This window comes from Neovison vison, chromosome 3 (genome assembly GCF_020171115.1).
Source record: "Neovison vison isolate M4711 chromosome 3, ASM_NN_V1, whole genome shotgun sequence".
NCBI classification, from domain to species: domain Eukaryota; kingdom Metazoa; phylum Chordata; class Mammalia; order Carnivora; family Mustelidae; genus Neogale; species Neogale vison.
In genome coordinates this window covers 87141397-87163451 of record NC_058093.1, presented here as the reverse complement: position 1 = coordinate 87163451, position 22055 = coordinate 87141397, and the positions used below count along the sequence as shown (strand labels likewise).

Sequence of the window (22055 nt, the reverse complement as noted above, 5' to 3'; positions counted from 1 at the left end):
CACACACACACACACACACACACACACAATTCTGTAGGAAAAAAAAAAATTACTGGTCAGAGGAAGTAGAGAATCTAAAAAAAACAAATCAAAACAAACAAAAGCAGATTTTCCTGAGACAGAGAAAGTTGCCTCCTAAAAATGATCCACCACCATCACTACAACACTACCACCATTCCAAGCCAAAAAAGGCACCAAGCTTGCATGATTTCACAGGGAAATTCTACCAAATTTTTAAAGAGAAGATGAGTCTGTTTCTTTTTAAAGTGGTATTGATAAATGGGTGGGGAACTTCCAAATTATTTTATTTTTATGAAGTGAGTATAACAAAACCAATTTATAATAGATAATCTCACTTATAAATAGATGCCAAAATCTTGAATAAAATAGTAGCAAACAGAACTTAGAAAGGTATGAAGACAGTAAAACATCATATACAAGCTATCTTTTTCCTCAAAACATAAGCATTGTTCAATATTAGTAAATCAATGAGTCATTATTTCAATAGCTCTAAAGAGAAAAAACAATCACATGACCATCGTAGGCATCTAACAAATTTAATAACTATTCATGATTTCTTAATTCAATAAAGATTGTTACTCTTCAAATAGGAATACATTTTTTTCACTATAATAAAACATGCTCAGTTCAACTCGAAAGCCAGCTTCACACTTAAGATGAAACATTAAAGTCAGAAACAAGACAAAATACTTATTATCACCACTTATCAATACTTATTATCCTGTGTTTCAGGAACCAGCCGACAAGAATTAGAAGAGAGAAAAAGATGAAAGAAAAAAAAATGGAAAGAAATAAGTAAATTTTAAAAAAAGAAAGAAAGAAAACAGAAGGAAATGTATTAGTATCTGTGGACATGATTAGAAAGCTCAAGACCATCAACCAAAAACCTATTTATCAAAAAGAATCAGAGAATTTGGTAAGCTTACAGACTACAAAATTGGTATATTTTTAAATTATTAAAATATTTAAAATATTATGTTTTATGATATATATAGCATACATACTTATACCTACATATATATGTATGTATATATACATGTTTGTGTATTCGTATATGTATATACAGCAAGCATTTAAAAAAAGATTGCATAAGCAGTAGTAGACATACATAGGTAAAGCTCCTAGGAATAAATTTAAGAAATGGGTAAGACCTCTATGAAGAAAATGTTAAAGTATTACTGAAGGAATCTGAAAGATGACTTGAAAAAATGGAAATCTGTACCTTTTCATTTTCGATAAGAAGAGTTTGGATAGGAAGAGTTAACATAAGCAAACATCGATTCTCTTTGAGTCTTGATCACGGTTTTAAGAAGGTTGTTTTCGCTTCTTTTTTTTTTTTTTTAAAAAAAAAAAAACGGTTGTTTTTGCTTATTTTAATAAAGACCATGAGAAAGTAATAGCCAAGATGCTGTCAGAGATGGAGGGTAGGGGGGAAGGGACAACCGACTGGAGGCGGAGATGGAGATTAACCTCACCAAATATTAAAAAATACCTTAAAGTCTCAAAAATAGCAAGTATAACACTGATTTAAACACAGACACAGTCCAATGGAAAAGAAGAGCAGATCCAGAAACAGAATACATACAAGGACTAAGCATATAATAAAGGTAGCCTCTCCAAACAAAGACGAACCAACTAATAAATGGTGTTGAGTCAGCTTGGTAGGCATCTGGAGAAAAAGTAAACTGGGATCCAGACCAGCAAGCACCAGGACAAATTTCAAATGATCCAAATGTTTCAGCGTAAAAAAACATAACCACAGAAGTACTATAAACTGCTGAATGAACCCTACAAAATCACTTCCCCTTAGGTCACAGCTTGCTATCCAATGGAAATAAGTGAGCCACAGATGCAACTGATATATATATATAATTTAAAATTTTCTAGTTGCCATTTAGAAAAGCAAAATAAAGCAGATGAAATCAGTTTGAATAATATACTGTCTTAAATTCAATACATCTAAAATATTATCACCATATAATTGATGTAAAAATTACCCAAAAAATTGCATTATTTATTCAAACTAGACATTTTTAATTCAGGGGGTATTTTATAGTTATAGCTTATCTCAATTCAGAACTGCCACATTTCACAGGCTCAATAGCCACATGTGGCTGGTGACTGCCAAACCAGTCTCCAGGCTTAAGACGGGCAGACTAAGCTCCACAAAGGTAGGAAACACGGCTCTTTTGTTCACCTCAGTTTACCCAGTGCTTGTACAGTATCTGGCATTTATTTTTGCGAGACAGAAAAGGAAGGAGGGAAGAAGAGAAATGCATCCTGTGTGAGAATCAAAGACATTGGTATAATGAGGGGGCAAACCATTTACTACATTAGAGATCTTGGGTTCAAGTCTTGACTCTAAAATTTTCTAATGGGTAACTTCAACACAGCATACTTTTTTGAACCTGTTGTATAAAAGTATTTTTATGCCAACCTACTCTTTAGGGTATGCAATGAGGGAAAAAAATGAAACCATGTGGACATAAGTACATTGTGAGGCAGTATAAAAACGTCATCTACCGGGTGCCTGGGTGGCTCAGTGGGTTGGGCCGCTGCCTTCGGCTCGGGTCGTGGTCTCAGGGTCCTGGGATCGGGCCCCGTGTCGGGCTCTCTGCTCAGCGGAGGGCCTGCTTCCTCCTCTCTCTCTGCCTGCCTCTCTGCCTACTTGTGGCCTCTCTCTATCAAATGGATAGATGAAATCTTGGAAAAAAAAAAAAAAAGTCATCTACCAGTACTCAGGTAAAGAACACTGTCCTATGATCACTGTCTCCAGAGGACAAAACCTTCCTGCTTTGAGGACTGTCACCATCTATCCCCCACCCATGCGCATGCAGGGTGAAATGCTGCAGCACGTTGCTCTATATTCCATCCCTGGAAGACTATTATTTGGATCTGTAAATTTATGTTCAGTGCCTCACCTCTGTACTTCAGCCATCGGCAGAGAGAAGCCTCTCTGCCCTCACTTGACAAGGAGAGGCTTTCCTGAGGTGTCTCACACCCGTTTACCTTGTTGGACTCCATTCATTTTGCAGCATCTACTCACCAGTCAGCCTGTGATGTAGGCGAGAAACTGATTACAAGAGAAAACCAGAAAAGGAAAGGTACCTGAAAGCCTAAGACGTTGCTCAGAGAAATGTGGAGACTGAAATGGATTGGTTAGAGAGGAGCTCATGGAAGGCAAAAGAAAAAGAATCAATAAGGGAGCTTCTGATCAGGAAGTTGGGTCCCATTTTGCCACATTTTCAGGGGTTTCTTGGGTCACCAGAAGGTTAGTATTCCATTCATCTTTCTCCCTGATCCCTAATTAGTAACTTCTGGCTGCTACATAAAAAGTAGGAAGAGTCAGAGGAACACATTATCTCACCCACGAAGCTTTCCCGATTACTTAAATCATCAAAGTTGGCATTCTGAGGAAGTGAATCAGAAAAATAGAAATACTTAAAGTCTTTCAGATTACCCTCCACTGGCCAGAATGCCTGAGCTAAGAGCCTCCTAGATTAAGTCCACTTTGACAGCAAGAGTACCAGTGTGACTTCTAGGGGAAACAATCTTCTCATTTTCAGGTAATACAGTATATTTCTTTGTTGACGGTAGAGCACAAAAAGCATAAGCCAGAAAACCTGGTTTTTCTTCTGTCTGCCACTTAAAAGTGGCCTGTCTTTGCACAAATAACTTAATCTCTCTCAGCACATTTCCATATATGTTAGGTGAATATAATTATCCCTTGCTTATCCAACTGTTTTGAGAATATTCACTGCCACTTTGCTCAGGCTTTGCTATTACACAGAATGGTTACGGGAGGCTGGTATGTTACTACTGCAGTGATCTCTTGCATGGCCTATAAATAAGCCATTGCTGAGGAACTTTAAGAAGATATTGGGGTAGTTTTTCTGTGAAAGAGTTGTATTATCATACACATGTGATTTTATTATAGAATTGCATACATTCTAGTACATTTCATGCCAAGCCTCCAAATAGTGATATGTTTCATCTCACATCACAGTTTTCTACTGTGGCTTAGATCTCCTTTCCACAGCAGGTGTGTGATGCAATCAAGCCAAATATTCCTAAAGGTAAGTACTAGCAGAAAAGTGAGCCATCCCTTTATTCCATACATATATGAGCACAGAAGGAGATGGTTCGAACCATCTTCATGATATGGGGCTAGGAATTTTGTCCTAACTCAAAAGTGAAACAGTCCTAATGCAAAGAAAGACTGGAGAAAGGGCTAAGCTTCATTAGACCAGAATCACCGACAGAACTCAGAGAGCACAGGCCATAGCCACTCAGTTTTCTACATATATCCCTTGGAAAGAGGCTAAACTTTAACAGATAAGGGTCCCCCACTTGCACACAGGTTTTTTCCTGTATTAAGCTCCTAAGAAGGATTTAGTATTTAAGTTTCCTAGGAAGGGGTCTTTGTTCCCACTAAGGCCTTAAGAATAATTTTAAAGAGAGACAAAAAGAATGATAGGCAATTTTATAGTTCTTTATTGTAAAATGGGGCCCCTAAGTTTCTCCAGAAAAATAATTTCTCCTACTGTTATCATTCACAAAAACTGAAGAATTCCCAGTGTCTGACTGAAGCAGCCTAAGGTTAGGAATATTACTCAGTGGATTTATTCCTACGAAGATGAAAGCATACAATGGAACAAAGAGGGGGAAAAAAAGATAATCTTAAGGCCACAGATAATGACCATATCTAAGACAGAATTCCTTAAGAGAAGCCAAAAATGTACTGGAGTCTCACTGTTTGTTTCCTTTTCATTTTACTTTTTTTTTTCTCTTTAGTTAGAAGATATGCAATTTGATTGATGGTATTTTTTCCACATTGGTGACATTTTAAATGGAAACCAAGATTTTTTGGGGGTGGTTGTAATAGCTCGATGAAATCTTTAACATGTGCCAAAATGTTTCATTAATGTAAGTCAGCCAAATAATCCTCTTGCGTTGTAAAAATATTTCTTTTTAGAAAATGCTTTCTGAACTGTTAAAAAATTAGAGCACTCTGAGTTTAGCTACAAGTACATGGGTTATACTGACTAATGTTGTACCTGTATTTCTTCAAAGCAAAGAAAAAAGATATGTTCTTGATGAAGTCAGATATGAAGTTCTCATTGTTTTTATGTGAAGTAATTACTATTTTTAAATTTAGATGGCTATCCGTAATCTGAGATTCAACCAAGTTGCTGTGTTTCTCATTCAAAACAACTGCTTGCCCTCGTTAAGAGTCATAAGGTTGCTGCCTTTAGGTTTGCCATATTTAGGTCATGATGGCCAATGACCAGCACAGATTCTCTTCTACTCTATACTGGTGTTTCTGGTTGAAGTGAAGAGACAGTTCGTGGCTGATTAGTGACAGCAATAAAGGTGGGAGTTATTTAAAAGTAGGAAAACTGCCTTTCAGTCAACAGAAAATGATATACTTAACAGTAAAGCAGAAAAGTACAGCAATGCATTGGAGGTGAGAAATGGGGGAGCCTTAACTAACTTACAGGGAAATTTCCATAACAGATTCACTAGTAATGCTGATTTAATAACGATTTCCTGTCATGAACTATATTTATCATATACTGCTTCTCTGACGTGACATTGTATTTAATGTTTTTGAGAGCCATGTTTTTAATCAGATTAAACTCAAGGAAACCGATAGGTATCTGTTTGGCTCTTAGCTTTAGCTTCTGTTTCTTATTTAGTCACAAGACTATTATTTCTGGAATCTTTATAAACACATTTGCTGGGATTGCCACAAGAGTGCAGCTTATGTTGGTGAGGTCAGAAAAATGTGTGCTAGTGGTTTTCATGATCTATGCACAGAGTGCATTACAGAATTGTTTAATAAATTAAAGACAATGAATGCAAAATGTGTTCCTTTCCCCCATGGGATTAAGCATCTAAAAATACAATTTATTTTTATATTCAAAAAATAGTTTCTTAGGAACTAAGTAACCAAGAAGAGTATTCAAAGAAAAGTTGGTACAATAGTATTCATTATTTGAATGTATTTACATAAAGCTAAAATCTCCATTAATAAGCTTAATGTCCTCAAAGCTAATTTACCTAATAAGCAATAATAATTTTAATAATCTATATAACAGCTATGACATTATCTAAAATGCAGCATTCCAATATTATCAGTGAGTGTGTCAAGCTGAGTACCTGAAAGGGTTCTGGAGGACAAGTTTTCCTCCCTTCAAACGCAGACACTTTGGAAAACGTGCTCCCTGCTTCAGGACTTCCCAGGGCAGATACTCTAGTCACCATCCAACAGTGCCAAACTGTGCATTAGATCAGGATTAATTCATGTATCAAAGTAAGATTAATGTTAAAAGTAGAAATTAGCAAAGAAAATATAAAACAGAATTAAAAAGGAAGTAAAGGCTGGCCTTCAACACTCCAGTCCTCAGCACATGACGTATGTTCTCAGGCTTAAATGGTTGCATCTTATATGCGACACGCAAAGCCACTTTAGTGCAGATGTAATGTTATTTTTTTCCATCCACACGAGTTGCCTGCTTTTTCTTAACGTAAGTAGTTATACAGTACTTCCCTCGGGGAGTACCTGTGGCTTTGAAGCTTCCTCTTTAGAGTGTCTTCAAACTGCTGTAGGGAATGCATGAAAGACACCTGATTGGCTGGTAGGATATAACCGAGTGAACCAGTACTAAACTAAAAACCAGTGAGCGGCATCCATGGCATATTATCACATGCATTTTCATGAAGTATACGTTATATGGGAAAAGAGAATAACTATTCCTCAATTATCTGTAACAAGAATAGGAACTCTTTGAGGCTGGTATTAATTAACAGTTAACAGGATTTCTGCTGAAGTTTTTCTTGTAGGCATTATAACACCATATCTGAGAGTAAGAAGTCTAAGAGAAATTAAAGTCAATGTTATTAATGAGATCCATTTTAATATCTCATGGTTATATATAGATTCAGTCCACATTCTTCTTGCTTAATATTGATAAAATATTTCATGAGCAATTTACAGGTTGGGCTTCAGGTGAGCAGAAATAAATACACTATTTATAAGCACAAGATATACTTTTAAACCCACTTTTAAAATTTCACTGGATCTTTCAACATTTGTTTGAAATCCTTACAAGATATTCATCTATTTGTGGCATCATATAGGTCTGTCTCCCCATCTGTCTATGTTTTTCATGAAGACTAGTATCTGGTACATATTTTTTTTTTCTTCCCCACTTTAGTAACTATTCATTGGCCCACTACTATGCCAATTCTGTAGTAGTTGTCCGACAGCTTCTATCAACCACTTTTTAATAAAATACAAGCCTTCTTTTAAAAGGACAAGGGGACACATTATCAATGTATTTAACTTTGACTAAATTTAACTCTGTGTGTTTGGGAAATTGATGCCATCAAACTCTATTATTGTCACAATAAATACACTGGCAGCATGATGGGACTCAAATTTTAAAGACCAAATTTTCTAAGAGTAACATACATACGGTTATTCCTCACAGCACTTCAGAACTCTCCTCCCAAAAGTAACCCTCTTCTCTTCCATGACCAGATTTGTGAAGAAATTCACATCTTGCATGTACAAACATTGTGAAGAATCCTTTTTTAATAGGATATCCTGACAACATCTCTTCACCCCCACCCTAGACTTGGTAGCCTGACTCCAGCACAAACTCATCTGGTTTGACTAAAATCATTAAATCATTGCATTATTTGGCAGTGGTTTCCTCAAACGTGGCGCTTAGAGCTCACTGAAGCTCAAACAGTACAGGAAATGCAAATCATGCAAACCACCCTCATGATGGCGACGTACAGTGGCGTGATTGAGCGGCAGTACGCATGGCTCGTGGGCTGACCACATGAAAGGAGCCATTTAAAGACCAGATGAGCGAAAGCTGGGGTAAGTTAGAGAGTATGTGTGAGCTTCAAAGCTGGCAGAATAGCATCCCTATTTAAAATAGAAGGGGTTATTTATTATTATTTTTTATTAATAACACCTGCCCCAGTTCTTTACATTGAAGGGACTACGTGCAGATAGAGTGAACATGCACCACACTGCATAATGTGGACCAATCTTTGTTTTTTAAATCCCAGGTATGGTAGAAGAGCAGAGTATTTTCTATCAATTTTTCTCAAGATTTTCTACAAGTGCTCATGATTATTGGGAACGTTTCCTTTCAGTGAACTTAGAGAAAACAGGTAATCCAGCAATGCCCTATATTATTTGCTCATAATTCCTAATTAATTACCACATGTCAATAAAATTAGTTCCTCCAACAAAAATAAGTAACTCTAATTCTCAGGAATTCTTCAACAAAAGCCTTAGTAGCAATTCAGAATTTGCTAGTAAGAAAGTATCTGAACAAGACTTACATAGCAACTGGAACAGAAAATGGCTATAGGCAGTTTTTGTTTACTTTTTTGGAACTGATTATTTTCTAGATGTTTCTAACGTACCAGAAAGTACAGAAAATGTGACTGTTAAGAGAATAAATTTTATAACTCAAAATAATTAAAAGAAATATTCAATTTTATGTTCGCTTAGCATTATAGATTATTTTTCCAAAGCCCTTTAAATATCTGTTATTTCATTTGCATACAGACTTAAAGACACCAAGAATTCCATTAAAGCCCTGGCCCCTTTAACCTCTTCCACCATAGAACCTTAAACGAGTGAAGGAGGAAGTCAGAAGTTGAAATAATGTGGGGAAATGGATAATGCTTCTGGGGGTCTAGAAATTAGAAAGCCTAAGCATAAATAGCCATATGGACTAATCATTCTCTAAAATAGCTTTCTCATATAGGAGAAAGGTACAATCACCATCTTTTCTGACCGCTTCATAGTTTCAGTTGAAAGGGAATGGCATTGTATTTAAGAAGGGATGGGGGCGCGTGGGTGGCTCAGTGGGTTAAAGCCGCTGCCTTCGGCTCAGGTCATGATCCTGGGGTTCTGGGATCGAGCCCCACGTCGGGCTCTCTGCTCCGCAGGGAACCTGCTTTCTCCCCTCTCTCTCTCTGCCTGCCTCTCTGCCTACTTGTGATTTCTCTCTGTAAAAAAAAAAAAAAAGAAAGGATGCAACGGGATGATATAGTAAGTGAGAAAACTATATACTGCAATACAAATATAAAGAAATACTGTACCTTCTGTGTGCCCCATAGCCAGGTACCACATTAGGTTCCTTATATACATTATACTACACGGTTTAAGTATGATTTGTCCCTTTTTTTAAAATTTAATTTTGGTTTTTCCACATTCCGAGAGTCCCTGTTTATGAATCACACCCAGTGCTCCATGCAATATGCGCTCTCCTTAATATCCACCTAAATACACCACCACCAGGCTCACCTAACCCCTTAAGAGGCAAGAAAACTGAGGCTCTGAAAAATTAAGCTATTTCTCCCAAATCTTATGGCTAATAAATGACAACACTGAAAGTAAATGTATTAGGCTATACATGGATCTGTATTGATAGGCTTGATAATTACCCCCTGGGGGTCTGTATAACTCTTGATTAGCTATCATTTTAAAGAAAATCCAACACTAACACCTACAAAGTATAAGTAGAATTAAGTAATGAAGAATTTCTCTAACTTTTCCATCAGAGACACCAGCTAGAAAGCTTAGATGGTTTGTATTTTGAACTGGCCCAAATTAATCTATCATGTCCACTTTCTTCTTAATTAATGCTTAACACAGGCAGTTGCTACCCTGTTTGACAACTAAAAAGAGGGCTAATAACCATAATTGCCTTTGAAGTCCCCAGAGCCGCTGCCTTAAGATGTTAAACATTGGATGGTATTAAGAAATTCTCACTGAATGCAATAGGAAGATGAAGGTTTAAGAACCTTCTGATTGCCAACTGTCCTCCTTTCCAAGCCAAGGAGGACCACTTAAATGTACAGTCACTGACAAGCTTAATTATTTATTTTGGGTTTTTTTTTTTTAATTGTCTTGTTTTTAGATAGCTTGTAAAAGCCAGTGGGAGAAAAGAGGTTAGAGTATATTTTAAAATAACATAAAATAGAAACTTACGAGCTTATAATTGCTTATATTTATAAAAAGGGAAGGCAAAGACATAAGAAAGGCAGTCCATAGAAAAGAGCATGTAGTTACATACAAGTGACATGCAGGCAAAATGATTTTGTCAGAGCATCCAGTACGTAAAGAAAGTCAGTCACAGAACTGACTCCGCAAAAGGTATTCAAATCAATTGAGACGTGACACTCATTCACAGCTGGAAAAGCCATCAACGAGCCAAAGCCATGCCAGAACCCAGAAGAGGATGGATCAAGACAGTAGACAAGAATACCACATTCCTCCTTCTGCCCTCACCCTGGAAGGCATCAAGGAGACACAAAACTTTGATTCATCTAGAGGAATTCTGATGTATGAGTACTATGCTGTAATCTGAAGGTCGGAGAATCGAAAGCCACCGTTTACATCATGTCCTGTGTTATAGGAAACAGAAAAACCAGGCACCGAGGAGCCACAGACTCAAAAATCTGAAGACTGTGACTACAGTGGTTGGAAATCTCACCTTGTAAAATAAATTTAAAGTTGCATTCTGAAAGGAAAGTACTGATGTGGCCTGAGTCAAGAAGTAAAGTATGCAAAGAAGTGGATCTGAAAAAAATCTGAAATTTCCAGGTAGGACTAGACTAATAAGTGGATTTGTGTGGGTTTTGTTTTCATTCGGTTTTGAGCTCATTCCTTTTCAAATTTCCCATGACAATTCTCAACAATCCCACTGTCAGTCTTTCCAGTTGGAAAATACACCTGAATCTGCTTTTCTTGGTGTTTGAGACTGTTTTCTTTCTATTTGCCTTCAGTGGCAAGAGAACAATATTGCTGATTAATTAAATCACCCCTTATCTTTGCTTTTAAATTATTTCAAATTCTTTCAGTATTTATTTTTAAGCTTGTTATCGATTTTTATCAGTGTCTTCTAGGTGCTATCAAATTTGCCACATTCGTTTCAAATTACAGAATTCAATACTAAACACTCAGGATCCACCCAGAAATGTCATCACCTACCCCTGGTTTTCAACAACTCACTTAACCTTTTCAGACCTCTGTTTTCTCGGATGGAAAATAACAGCAGTTGGATTAGAAGAGCTCTGAAGTCCTAACTATGTTAATATCTGTCATGTCATCTCAATGTCAGGTATTAATCTAAAAACACTAATTAATAAGAAAAAAGGAGGTATCACAGAAGACAATAATATCAAGTAAACAATAAAAATTTTGTACCTACCACCCAGTGGACAGTATCTATGTGATTACGGTCAAGTCCCTCAAACTTCTTTGTTGCTTTTACCAATAAACTAAAGATAACACACAACTTTTACATGCAATGAATGGGCTGTATGATATTTTACTGTCCTAGTTCCAGAAATAATGACTATAATTTGCCTTACTGCATGCATATGACGGCACCAGGCAGTCCTTTATTTAGTAAAAATTTAGTGAACACCTAGTAAGTAACAGGCACCCAAAGACACAGTGAATTCAAGGATGATGGTGTACTGGGCTGCAGTGGGATGGTGGTGTATCAAAAAAGATACATTCAACTCCTAACCCCTGGTACCTGTAAACATGACCTTATTTGTATAGTCTCTGATGATGTAATCAGGTTATGTTAGGTCACACTAGATTAGTGTGAGCTCCATACCTAGTGACGTCTGTCCTCATAAAAAGAGGAAAGGAACAGAGAGATACAGAGAAGAAGGTCCTGTGCCCACAGAGTCAGAGATTGCAGTGATGCAGCAACACACCATGAAACACCAAGGACTGCAGGGAGCAACCAGAAGGTAGCCAAAGGCAAGAAAGGATTCTTCCCTTGAGCCCTTAGAGGAAGCACCCCTTAAAAGCAAAGATAAGGGGTGATTTAATTTCTTTGATTTTGGACTTCCAGCATCTAGAATTGTGAGAGAATAAATTCTGTTGTTGCAGAGGCCTTGGTAAACTAATACAGAGAGTCACATTGATGCAATAAAAAGATAGCCAAGCAAATTAAAAAGTTATTAAAAGAATTCCTGAAAACGTGTTGTTTTAGTGAAACCAAACAACGGGTGACACCAAATGTTTTTAAAATTTAAGCTTTCATGACACTGAAAAGTAATGATTTTGAATGAGATAAACTACAAGGCTACTATTTTAACCAGCTCTACCAATTTGCTTTTTGAAAACAGAGAAACCATTTGGCTTCTGAACATGTCAGTTTCCTTTCCTACCAAGTAAGATTTGACATACTAATGTCAAATGTATAAGTAGAATTATGAAAAGTGCAAAGAAAATTAATGATATTATGCTGGGTAAATGTAATAACTGTACCTAGGTAGGTAGACAGATAGATATATAGATGATTTAGAGATCAGTAAAAGTATGGATAAGGACTGAGAGTTATAAACCTCATGATACTGCAAGGAATTTTTACATCTTGTTTCTGTCCCATCCACAGACCAACTATTCAAAAATAATAATAATAATCTGAATATTTAAGTCACTTGATTAGTGAAAAAAAAAGTGTAAGATCGCAACATTCCTTAAAAAAATTGTGCTCTGATTAAAAATTAAGATTACTAATATAAAACAGCAATCTGTCCAATTAGTGTTTTCTTTAATTAGCAAGAATATTTAACCTCTTCAATAAGCTTTTATGTGGACAGAATGTTTCATACTACTATAATTATCCCTCAAAAGTAACAAAACAAAACAGAAAGGAAATACCCAGCAAGTGAAACAAATCTAACAGAATTACTGAGTTATATTTATATTTATAATCTTGAACTGGTGAAGAAAATTATAATAGATAATACTATTATTCATACTAAGTCCAGATAGTACACTTTAGACCAGCACTCTCAACCCTGGTTGCATACCAGAAAGACTTAAAAGGTATTTAAGTATAAAAGTCGATGCCCAAGGCCCAAGTATAGGCAGGGCTGCGCAGCACAGGCTTTCTTCTGCACAACGCCAGAGAGCATCATTTCTATAATGCAATGCAACCTATAAGATACAGAGGAAAACTAAGTGAATACAAAGCATTAAAGACACTAAATGAGCCACTAAATCAACAGTGATTATCATTCCTCAAATAAGAAGCATCATACTTCAGCTCTGTGAACACAAGGTAGCTATTGTTGGGGAACCATTCATACACAGCATCATGAGCATTGTCTGGACTCAGGGAGAGTGCCTTCCCTTTTTTATGATATAATACGGTCATATTTATGGGAAATATCATATTTTAAGGTTAGAAGTATTTAATGATATTAAGGACTTACTTAGGATTTTTATCAGGGTAATAATGGTATTGCAGTTATGTTTTATTTTTTAAGAAAGGTTACCTTTTAGAAGTACCCAGTGAAATACATAGAGCTACAAATGAAATGTATGCAATCTACTTCAATATAATCTGGATTGGGAAAGGACTAGGCAGAGTTTAAATAGAACAAGATTTAGGCATTCATGTGTAATTGTTAAAGGGTTAAAAATATCATCATCTATTCCCTCTATTTGTGTATGCGTTTAAATTATTCTGTAATGTGGCCATTCATCCATTCCCGTCAATCATAGGAAACATAGTGTGCCAATGGTAAGCAAGTTATCTTGAACAAAATAAAGAATATACTTAAGATGGATAGAACCCTCCCAAGGAAAGGACCGGGTGGTCATTCTTTAATGACATGAGTAAGAATTTATTTGTTAGAAAAATAACAAGCAGTGACTGAAATCTTTTGATAATTGAATTAAGGCGATCCCAAGGTACTATTACTCATGAAAACTGCTGGGGGGATGGCTGAAGCAAAGGAAATCAAAACGCACCTTCTATAACAGACTAAACATAACATGGGTAGAATCATACCTAGAAAGTATGCATTCCAGGGACTTCACCTTAGCTGAAATAATTCAGTAAGTCACTAATAATCACTGGATGCCAGGCTTTCTGAAGACCAAGAAACAGGGGCAGAAGTTATCTCAAATACAGTGAACTGAGACAAGAACTGGGAAGCTGTCTAGAGGAGGTCTGGGGACCAGCTGTTCTCTGTACACCTCCTTCACACAGGATACAGGCTATCTTTCTCATGGCATCTCCTCCCTCTTGGCACCTGTTTCGTTTTCCCTTATCTATTTTTGCTTCCTGATAGTTTCTTCTCTCTTACAACTTCAGTTGGCATATGACCCATTAGGGACTCTCCAGGTCCCGCCTCAGGAGCCTTAGCCTACAAATCCTACCCCTGACTGATCCAGTTTATCTATATTTCTTCATTCAAATCCCCAAGAAAAGAATCCAAGTGGCTTAAGTGATTTTTCTTCTCAGAAGACCATGTCTCAGCTTACATGCTTAGCTGTGATGTGGCTGTTTCTGGGTAACAAGCCATCTCATCCGCAATCAGCTGTAGCTATGAGGACCGGGTCATAGCCAACACATGGTTGCTTAAGACCATCTTCTTTAGTGCCATGATGTCAGAAGAAGCACGCTGACTGGTGTCTAATTCAAACTGGGGATGTGGTGACAGCAGGATGGTGAAGTCGAATAGTGGTGAAGTAGAATAGATGGTGAAGTAGAATCCAAGGTACTAGAAACAGATGAAGAGAAATTTACGAGGGAAAGTTAAATTGGAAGAGAAGGCATTCCATGGTATCTTGCCCTATGTGGAAAGTGTATCCTCTACAGAAGAGAGGAATTCATGGTTATGTATATATGATTAAGAACCCGAGTTGTATACCAAGAGGTGATTGTTCTTATTAGGGGAAGGCAGCAAAGGCTACCAGCACAAGACCTGTCAGAGAAGTGATGGCGAGTAGCAGTTATGGACTTGAGCTACTGAGTCACAGAGGACTAGGCTGGATCTCATTTCTACCACTTAGTTGCTTAGTGTTTGGAATATAATTAAACCTCTTGGCCTCAGTTTCCTTATCTATTAAATGGTGGTAAACAGATGATTATAAAAGCAAACAAGATAAATATACAGTATGTTGAATTGAAATGCAAGCAATTTAGGCCTTTCATTGATAAGAAAAGATATTAATAGAGAGGAAGGGACAAGAGGATGGTCAAATTGATGACATTTCCAAGAAACAGACAATGACAAAGTTTTCCGTGATGTGAAGGAACACAGTAAATAAATGAAAAACAAGGGATGAATTGGGAGGGTATCCTAATATGGCATGGTTGAAAATTCTCAAAAGGGCTACAAAGGTCACGCAATACTCTCTGAAAAGATACAGTGATATACTCTTCCTACAAAGCAGACCATGTAAACGGGTATCACTGCCAATAGGTGAACCTCCAGGGATCATAAGTTGTTATTATTCCTCTACTGTTCTCTTCCTTCATCATAATCTGCACACTTCTAAAAGAGTCCTGAGTGTAATACCTCATAGAGTTCATGTCTCACGAAACCAACTTCTCTCAGTGCATTTGTACTCTCCAAAGTTTTTCTGCCAGTAAACTAACAACTGGTAACCATTTTGTATATATTGCCATCGTACCATAGAGAAAGAAAAGTCTCAGTATTTCCATCTTGTAGCTCCTGTTTATCACTTCAAGTTCTACCTGATGTGCTTTAAACTCAATAAACTCCTATCTTCTGCTACTTGAAAAAAAATCCAAAACAGAAAAGCGAAAACCACTAAAGTAGATACTTTATTCACTGTGCTAGAAAGTTAATTACATAAGAAGAGATCTGTAATTATACAAAAGTAAAGCATAGTATACATGCAAACATTTAAAGAAAAGTATTGAGCAGGAACCATACGCAAGGCACTGTAATGGGTAGAATAAGAAAACAGAGAAGAAAAGAAAATAGGGAGCGTATAAACTTGTAAAATATGTAAATCATCTGCTAAATAGTAAAATCAGCTAGCCTTGTCCTTCTGTGTATCTCTTAACTGTAAGTAAATATGACTGAAACACTGCACATAGCAAAAAGTAGAGGCCTTATAAGTTTTATCGACATTCCTTAGTATCTTCATTATTTATTCATTAATCCAACAAATATTCACTGAACACCAAGAATTAGATCTTGAGAATAGTTGTGAAAAAGACAAAGCCTCTGCCCTCAGGGAACTCAGAAAGAGTAACAAATGATTTCCTGGGCAAATTTATGATGATATTTGTTTCTAAAAGTTCAAGGAAAGGACAATATTAAATATCATAAGACACCAAAGTAACCCTAAAATATACTTTGGCTATTTGCTTTTGAATTTCACTTGTTCAAAAACCCATGAGTTAATTATCTGTTACTTTATAGATTTTTCTCTTTTCCCACTCACCCATTCACAGACTGGCCGTTTCCACCATTCTTAACAGTGTCCAAGTAAAATGGAATTGGTGATACTGTCTAGCAGTGTCAAAATCTAAAGCATTATTGGGGCGCCTGGGTGGCTCAGTTGGTTGGGCCACTGCCTTTGGCTCGGGTCATGATCCCGGGGTCGTGGGATCGAGTCCCACATCAGGCTCCTTGCTCTGTGGGGAGCCTGCTTCTCTCTCTGCCTCTGCCTGCCTCTCTGCCTGCTTGTGCTCGCTCTCTCTCTATCTCTCTCTCTGATAAATAGATAAAATCTTTAAAAAAAAAAATCTAAAGCATTATTAATAGCTATTCAGAATTGTTTGTTATTTAGTGAGCTGCTCTGGTGAAATGTTGGAAGGGAAAGGCAAAAAAAATGGGTGGAAAGAGGATTTCGAATGATCCGGAAAGGAAGGAACTGAACAGCAGGCTTCAGAGTAGTTGGGAGTGTCGATCTGAGGTTTACTCCTTTACGAGGTATAAGCAGCAATTTAAATAGAATGCCTAAAAAAAGTGGGTTGAATGAGTAGGCTAGATGTCACTCTGTGCAACAGGCCAGTCAAATGCTTCTCCGATTCTCCTGAAGCACCTATTACCTTCATCCCCAATTCTCAAGGCTAAAAATGCGTGCAGAGATGTTTGAAAGAAATAAGAGGGAAAGCTTATTTCTCCCATCCAAGTACTAACCAGGCCCGACCCTGCTTAGCTTCCGAGATCAGACGAGATCGGGCGCGTTCAGGGTGGTATGGCCGTAGACAAGCTTATTTCTTCAGGAAAAAAAATGCAAAACTAATATTCATGAGGTCTCAAAAATTTTATCTATTAATACAAAGCTTTTGACATATTTAAGTTTTAAAGATATTTTCAAGCTAAATGATCTCTACTAATATGGTAGCCAGTGACACAGCTGACCTAAAATGGCCATTTCTATTGTGAAAAAGAAAAGAAGTTTTTATTATGTTTCCTAACATTCAGATCAACTTCAAGAAAAATATTAGACCATCTATTTCCACTTATCTAAATTTTCAGCAGTTATGATGTTCAGCTGTTATTTTTTATTAAAACTAATGTAAAAATTCTGCATGTTCCGATATTCACATAATTCTTTTCCGTGGGGTTTAAACAAATAGATGAAGCCATATATGTGAAATAACTACTTTGTGTTAGAAAGTCACAATCATTTTATCACTGGGATAGGAAATGCCACTGCTTCATAAGAAAGCACCAAGGGTTATCACAACTCTAGATCCAGGAGACAACATTATACCTTGTTTTCTCTTTAAGAACACTTTAGTCATTACTCAGTAAGGATGCAACTGAACCACCTTCCATTCTGCCTTTTTCATAAACAAGCATTCTTTCAATATACTTTCAAATCAAGTACCTAACAAAATGCCTTACAGAATAGGAGTCATTACACAAATGTTAGTTGAAGAAAATGAAGAAATAGTGAATTATTAACTCACTTTTCCAATTACAAAAATATAAATCTGACTACTTACTACTTTAATTATCACTACCCATTAAAATATTTCATTGATTGTTGTTATTTAGCTATACCTCAAAATTGATACCAGAATTACAAGAAACTGGAGGCTAAAAATCTACAAAAAATACCTCCTCTATAATTTCTTCCTACTCTCTCACTATACACCACCTGATGGAAGAACAAATGTAGCAGCATACTGTGGCTTTGGGCCAGAGACTCTTCAAACATTATGTTTCTATTAAAGAACTAATTTGGGGGGGAGAAAAAAAATTAATTTGGGACACCTAGGTGGCTCAGTCCATTAAGCGTTTGCCTTCAGCTCAGATTATGATCCCAGGGTCCTGGGATCCAGTCCCACATCAGGCTCCCTGCTCAGCAGGGAGTTTGTTTCTCCCCCTGCTTATGCTCTCTCTGTCTCGCTCTCTGACAAATAAATAAAATATTAAAAAAAAAAAAAATTATGTCATCTCTTTTTACTTATATTTTAAAACAGATAAATTTGTCATCTCTCTTTACTTATATTTTAAAACAGACAAACTAAAGTCTAGAGATTGAATAACTAAAAAAAAAAAAAAATACTCAGAGAAAATCAGACTCACAGAAGAATAGCACAAATTCTACCTAAAACTGTTCCAACTTTATAATAATATCTTACTCTTGAGTTAACATGATATTCTTAAAACATTATCTCATTTGATCCTCATAAAAAATCTTAAAGATAAACAGGAAGAATATTATTTGTAATTGTCATCATTTTGTAGATGAAGATAGACAATGAGTGATTTGCCCTTACGCAAGTGAGCAACTGAACTAGGTCTTGAAGTTGACTCCCCCGACTTCTAGTTCAGTTCTCTTTCCCTCTTTCAGAGCTACTCTGTAATACTGTCTAAATGGGTACAAAAGAGAAAATGAAAACCCATCATATGTTCCTAGGAATGCCCAAACATTTAAGGAATTCACATTATGGCCTAATATTTGCGTCAGAATGAGTCAGTACACATGTGCCTAATCTGTGGTTTAGAGCTGCAAACAAACACCACAGCAGTCAGTAAGGTAAAATAAGTGGGAGAACAATGGACAGTCCATGTCAATAAAAACCAGAAGTCACTCTTGGTTAGGTGTGCTTATCAGCTGAAAAAATATTGCATGACAAAATGAAAAGTAAAACAGAAATGTAGATGAAGGTTGATAAGTACAGACTAAATATTCTAAATTGCAAATATGGAAATACTGATTCAAATGGCACCTTTTCATTATACTCTATTAGAAGGAATATTTCAAGTGACTCACGTAGATAAACTTGGAGAGAAGGGATTTCCCCGTCGCCCCCTACATTTTAAAAAGTTTAAAAAAAAAAAAAAGAAAAGAAAAGAAAAAAAAAGAATACAATATATTACTTTAGAGATTACCTACAATTTTCCTAACATCTGAGACATCAAGTTTGTAACTATTTAGGTCCACCGAAAACTTAAATCCTTAAGTAACAGAAGTATTAACTTCTTTGCTATAATACAGAAGAGGTAATAATAGAATGTAAATATCTGAATTCTCCAAGTTTTGACATCATCAATAACTTAAGGGTTTCTCATCAAAAATGACATTATCCAGTGACATCCTAAAACGAAAGAGCTGAGAAACATCGGTAATGTAAATTCCTTAGTTTCTGGGGGCTGGAGACGCTGAAGGATGGAACCACAAAAATGAAGAGCCTTTTCTTTAAAACCTCCTTTTTCAGTAATTTTCTAAAAGGCTGGTCTTCACCACAGCTCCTCTCAGCTTCAGACATCTAATTACAAACTGCATTTTTAATAATGGTTAATACATGTAAAACATATGCATGCTGCACATATTAAAAAAAAACAAAAGTTTTCTGGAAGCTTTTTTCCAGGGGAAAAAAATAAAGAAAACTCAGCACTGCTCAAGTGGATCACTACCATCTGCCAGCATTTTATCTAAAATAAAAGTGATTGAAAAAATACAAGTATTAAGATCAGGTTTCCAAAGCTCAAATGTTTTCCAGGTAGCTCGATTCTAAAACTGCCACTATTCCTACTTCTTGTGTAGATGCCTATGTATGTGACATCTTTGTTCTCCCACTTCTAAATACCAAAATCAGACAACGAAAATAATTACTTACATAAACGCTACTTACCTAATAAACATTACTCAAATTTCAGAGCAAACATGACCTCAATTCTGAATCTCTGTTTCCCTTAGTTTTCTTATAGTTTTCAAAAAATAGTGCAAATAAAATAGGACTATCATTAAATATCTTTGGACACCTGGCAAAAATAAGAATACTTTTATTAAAATGATTACATAGCTCTACTAATCGCTCCTTATGAACTCCCGAGTTACAGTCTCTTCATTTCTACCAATTGCCAAGTGTCAAGGACTCCTAAACCTTCACAGCAATGGCACTAAGCTACTGCTTGGTTTCTTGGCAACAATCCTCTTATAAAATGTTACGTATAGAAAAACATTTTTCTCAGTAAAACTGAGTTGATGTTTTTCTGTTTGAAAAAGTTACAAATTCCCTTTGAGAAAATTGAAGAAACTCAGCAAGGTTACAAAATGAAAGCTAAGAATCACTACATCTGAATGAAAAACCCAAAATAAAAATGCTACATACAGAGAGAGACACATAAATAATAAATGTCTTTAATATAATCAGATTTCATGAAATTTTTTTTCACTGTATTTAAAAGCTTATGATGAAAGGGGGAAAAGTGACAAAAACTAGCTCACATTCTCCCCCCACTTACATTTTCTGAAAATCTTGGAGCCCATCAAAACAGTTTGTATTACAAATAAATATCTATCTCAATCTTGGATACACAGAAAAACTGTGGGCTAAAAATCCCCTATAGTTCATATCTACTACTGTACTAAAAGACAGGTTACTAAGTGTGGGGGATTTCCCTAGAAACATTGTAGTTTATGACTGCTTTAGAAAAGTTGACTCAAGTGAACATTGTCCAAATACTACTAAAAAAATAAATAAAAACCTGAAAGAAGGAGCGAAAAGAAACAGAACTATAGCCAAGAGATGAAATTTAGTTCCTAAAGCATACTGCCTTATTCACATTTTTATTATTTGTGCCTGGCACACAGGATATATTCTTCAAATGCATGTGTTACCAGTTCAGACCACTGAAAAAGAGGCTTTTCTGAACTGGATACTAAGTAGGAGAACAACCACAATTTACTCATTCATTTTCATTCTGAGATCTAATATAATCTAAGAATGCTACGGAAGCACTTAATACGTGATTCTAGTGGGGGAGAGAGGGGAGAGAAGTTTGAAAAGTTGATACCAGGTAATCAATCATTTCCTGATTATTTGTGATTATATGAGATATACACACACATGCACGTATATGTATATGTCATATGTATTATATATACATAGTATTTAATTTTAATAGAAAAAGATCAGTATTACATTACATTTTTAAAGAAAAGGAAGTTTTGCTATTTTTAAGTACATGGAGTAACTTAAAATGCTGCCAAAATAAACCAACTGATCCAATTTAATGGGCTAATAGGAATGATTTACAATTTGCAAAGCTATTTTAAAAATAATTATAACCACCAAAGTAGTTTAACTATGATCTCTTAGACTAAATTAATTTGTATCTCAAGTTCTTTTCTCATGGACAAGACAAAGATAAACTTCAGTTCAGATCCTAGACAAATTTTCTAACAATGAAATGCAAACAACACAAATTCTTTAATTTTTTAAATTTTCAATTAAAGTATAGTTGACATATAATATTAGTTTCAGGTGTACAACATAGTATCTCAGTGATTAGATACATTATAAGATGACGGCAGTAAGTCTATTACATCATTATTGACTATATTCCCTATGCTGTACTTTTCATTCCTGTGACTTACTTATTTCATAACTGGAAGTTTTGACCTCTTAATCCCTTTATCCATTTCAAAACAAATTTCATTCATATTGCTAGGTCCTTGGCTACTTTCCATTCCTATTATCATTGTTCTTCTTCAGAAACTATTTCTCCGTTAGATTTTAGGATCCATTGACCATTTCTACCCTCATCCATGGTCTCCATTACTACCGTGCTATAATAATTGTTCTCTGCGCAGTTTACCTTACCTCATTCCCATGTATGACTGTAGAACTCACCATGTTTTTGCCTACAAAGCATTGTTTTTCCCTCTTCAAATAACAGCAATATAATTTCCCTTTTGCTCTCTGGTACTCAATTCATATGGTTTGAATTGG

General features: G+C 36.0%; 1 protein-coding gene across 6 annotated transcripts in view; it reads right to left on the bottom strand.

Annotated features, from left to right (window-relative positions):
• Window positions 1-22055, bottom strand: part of GTDC1 (glycosyltransferase like domain containing 1) — a 334720-nt gene that overhangs the window by 277215 nt on the left and 35450 nt on the right. The gene's annotated exons all lie outside the window — the stretch shown is intronic.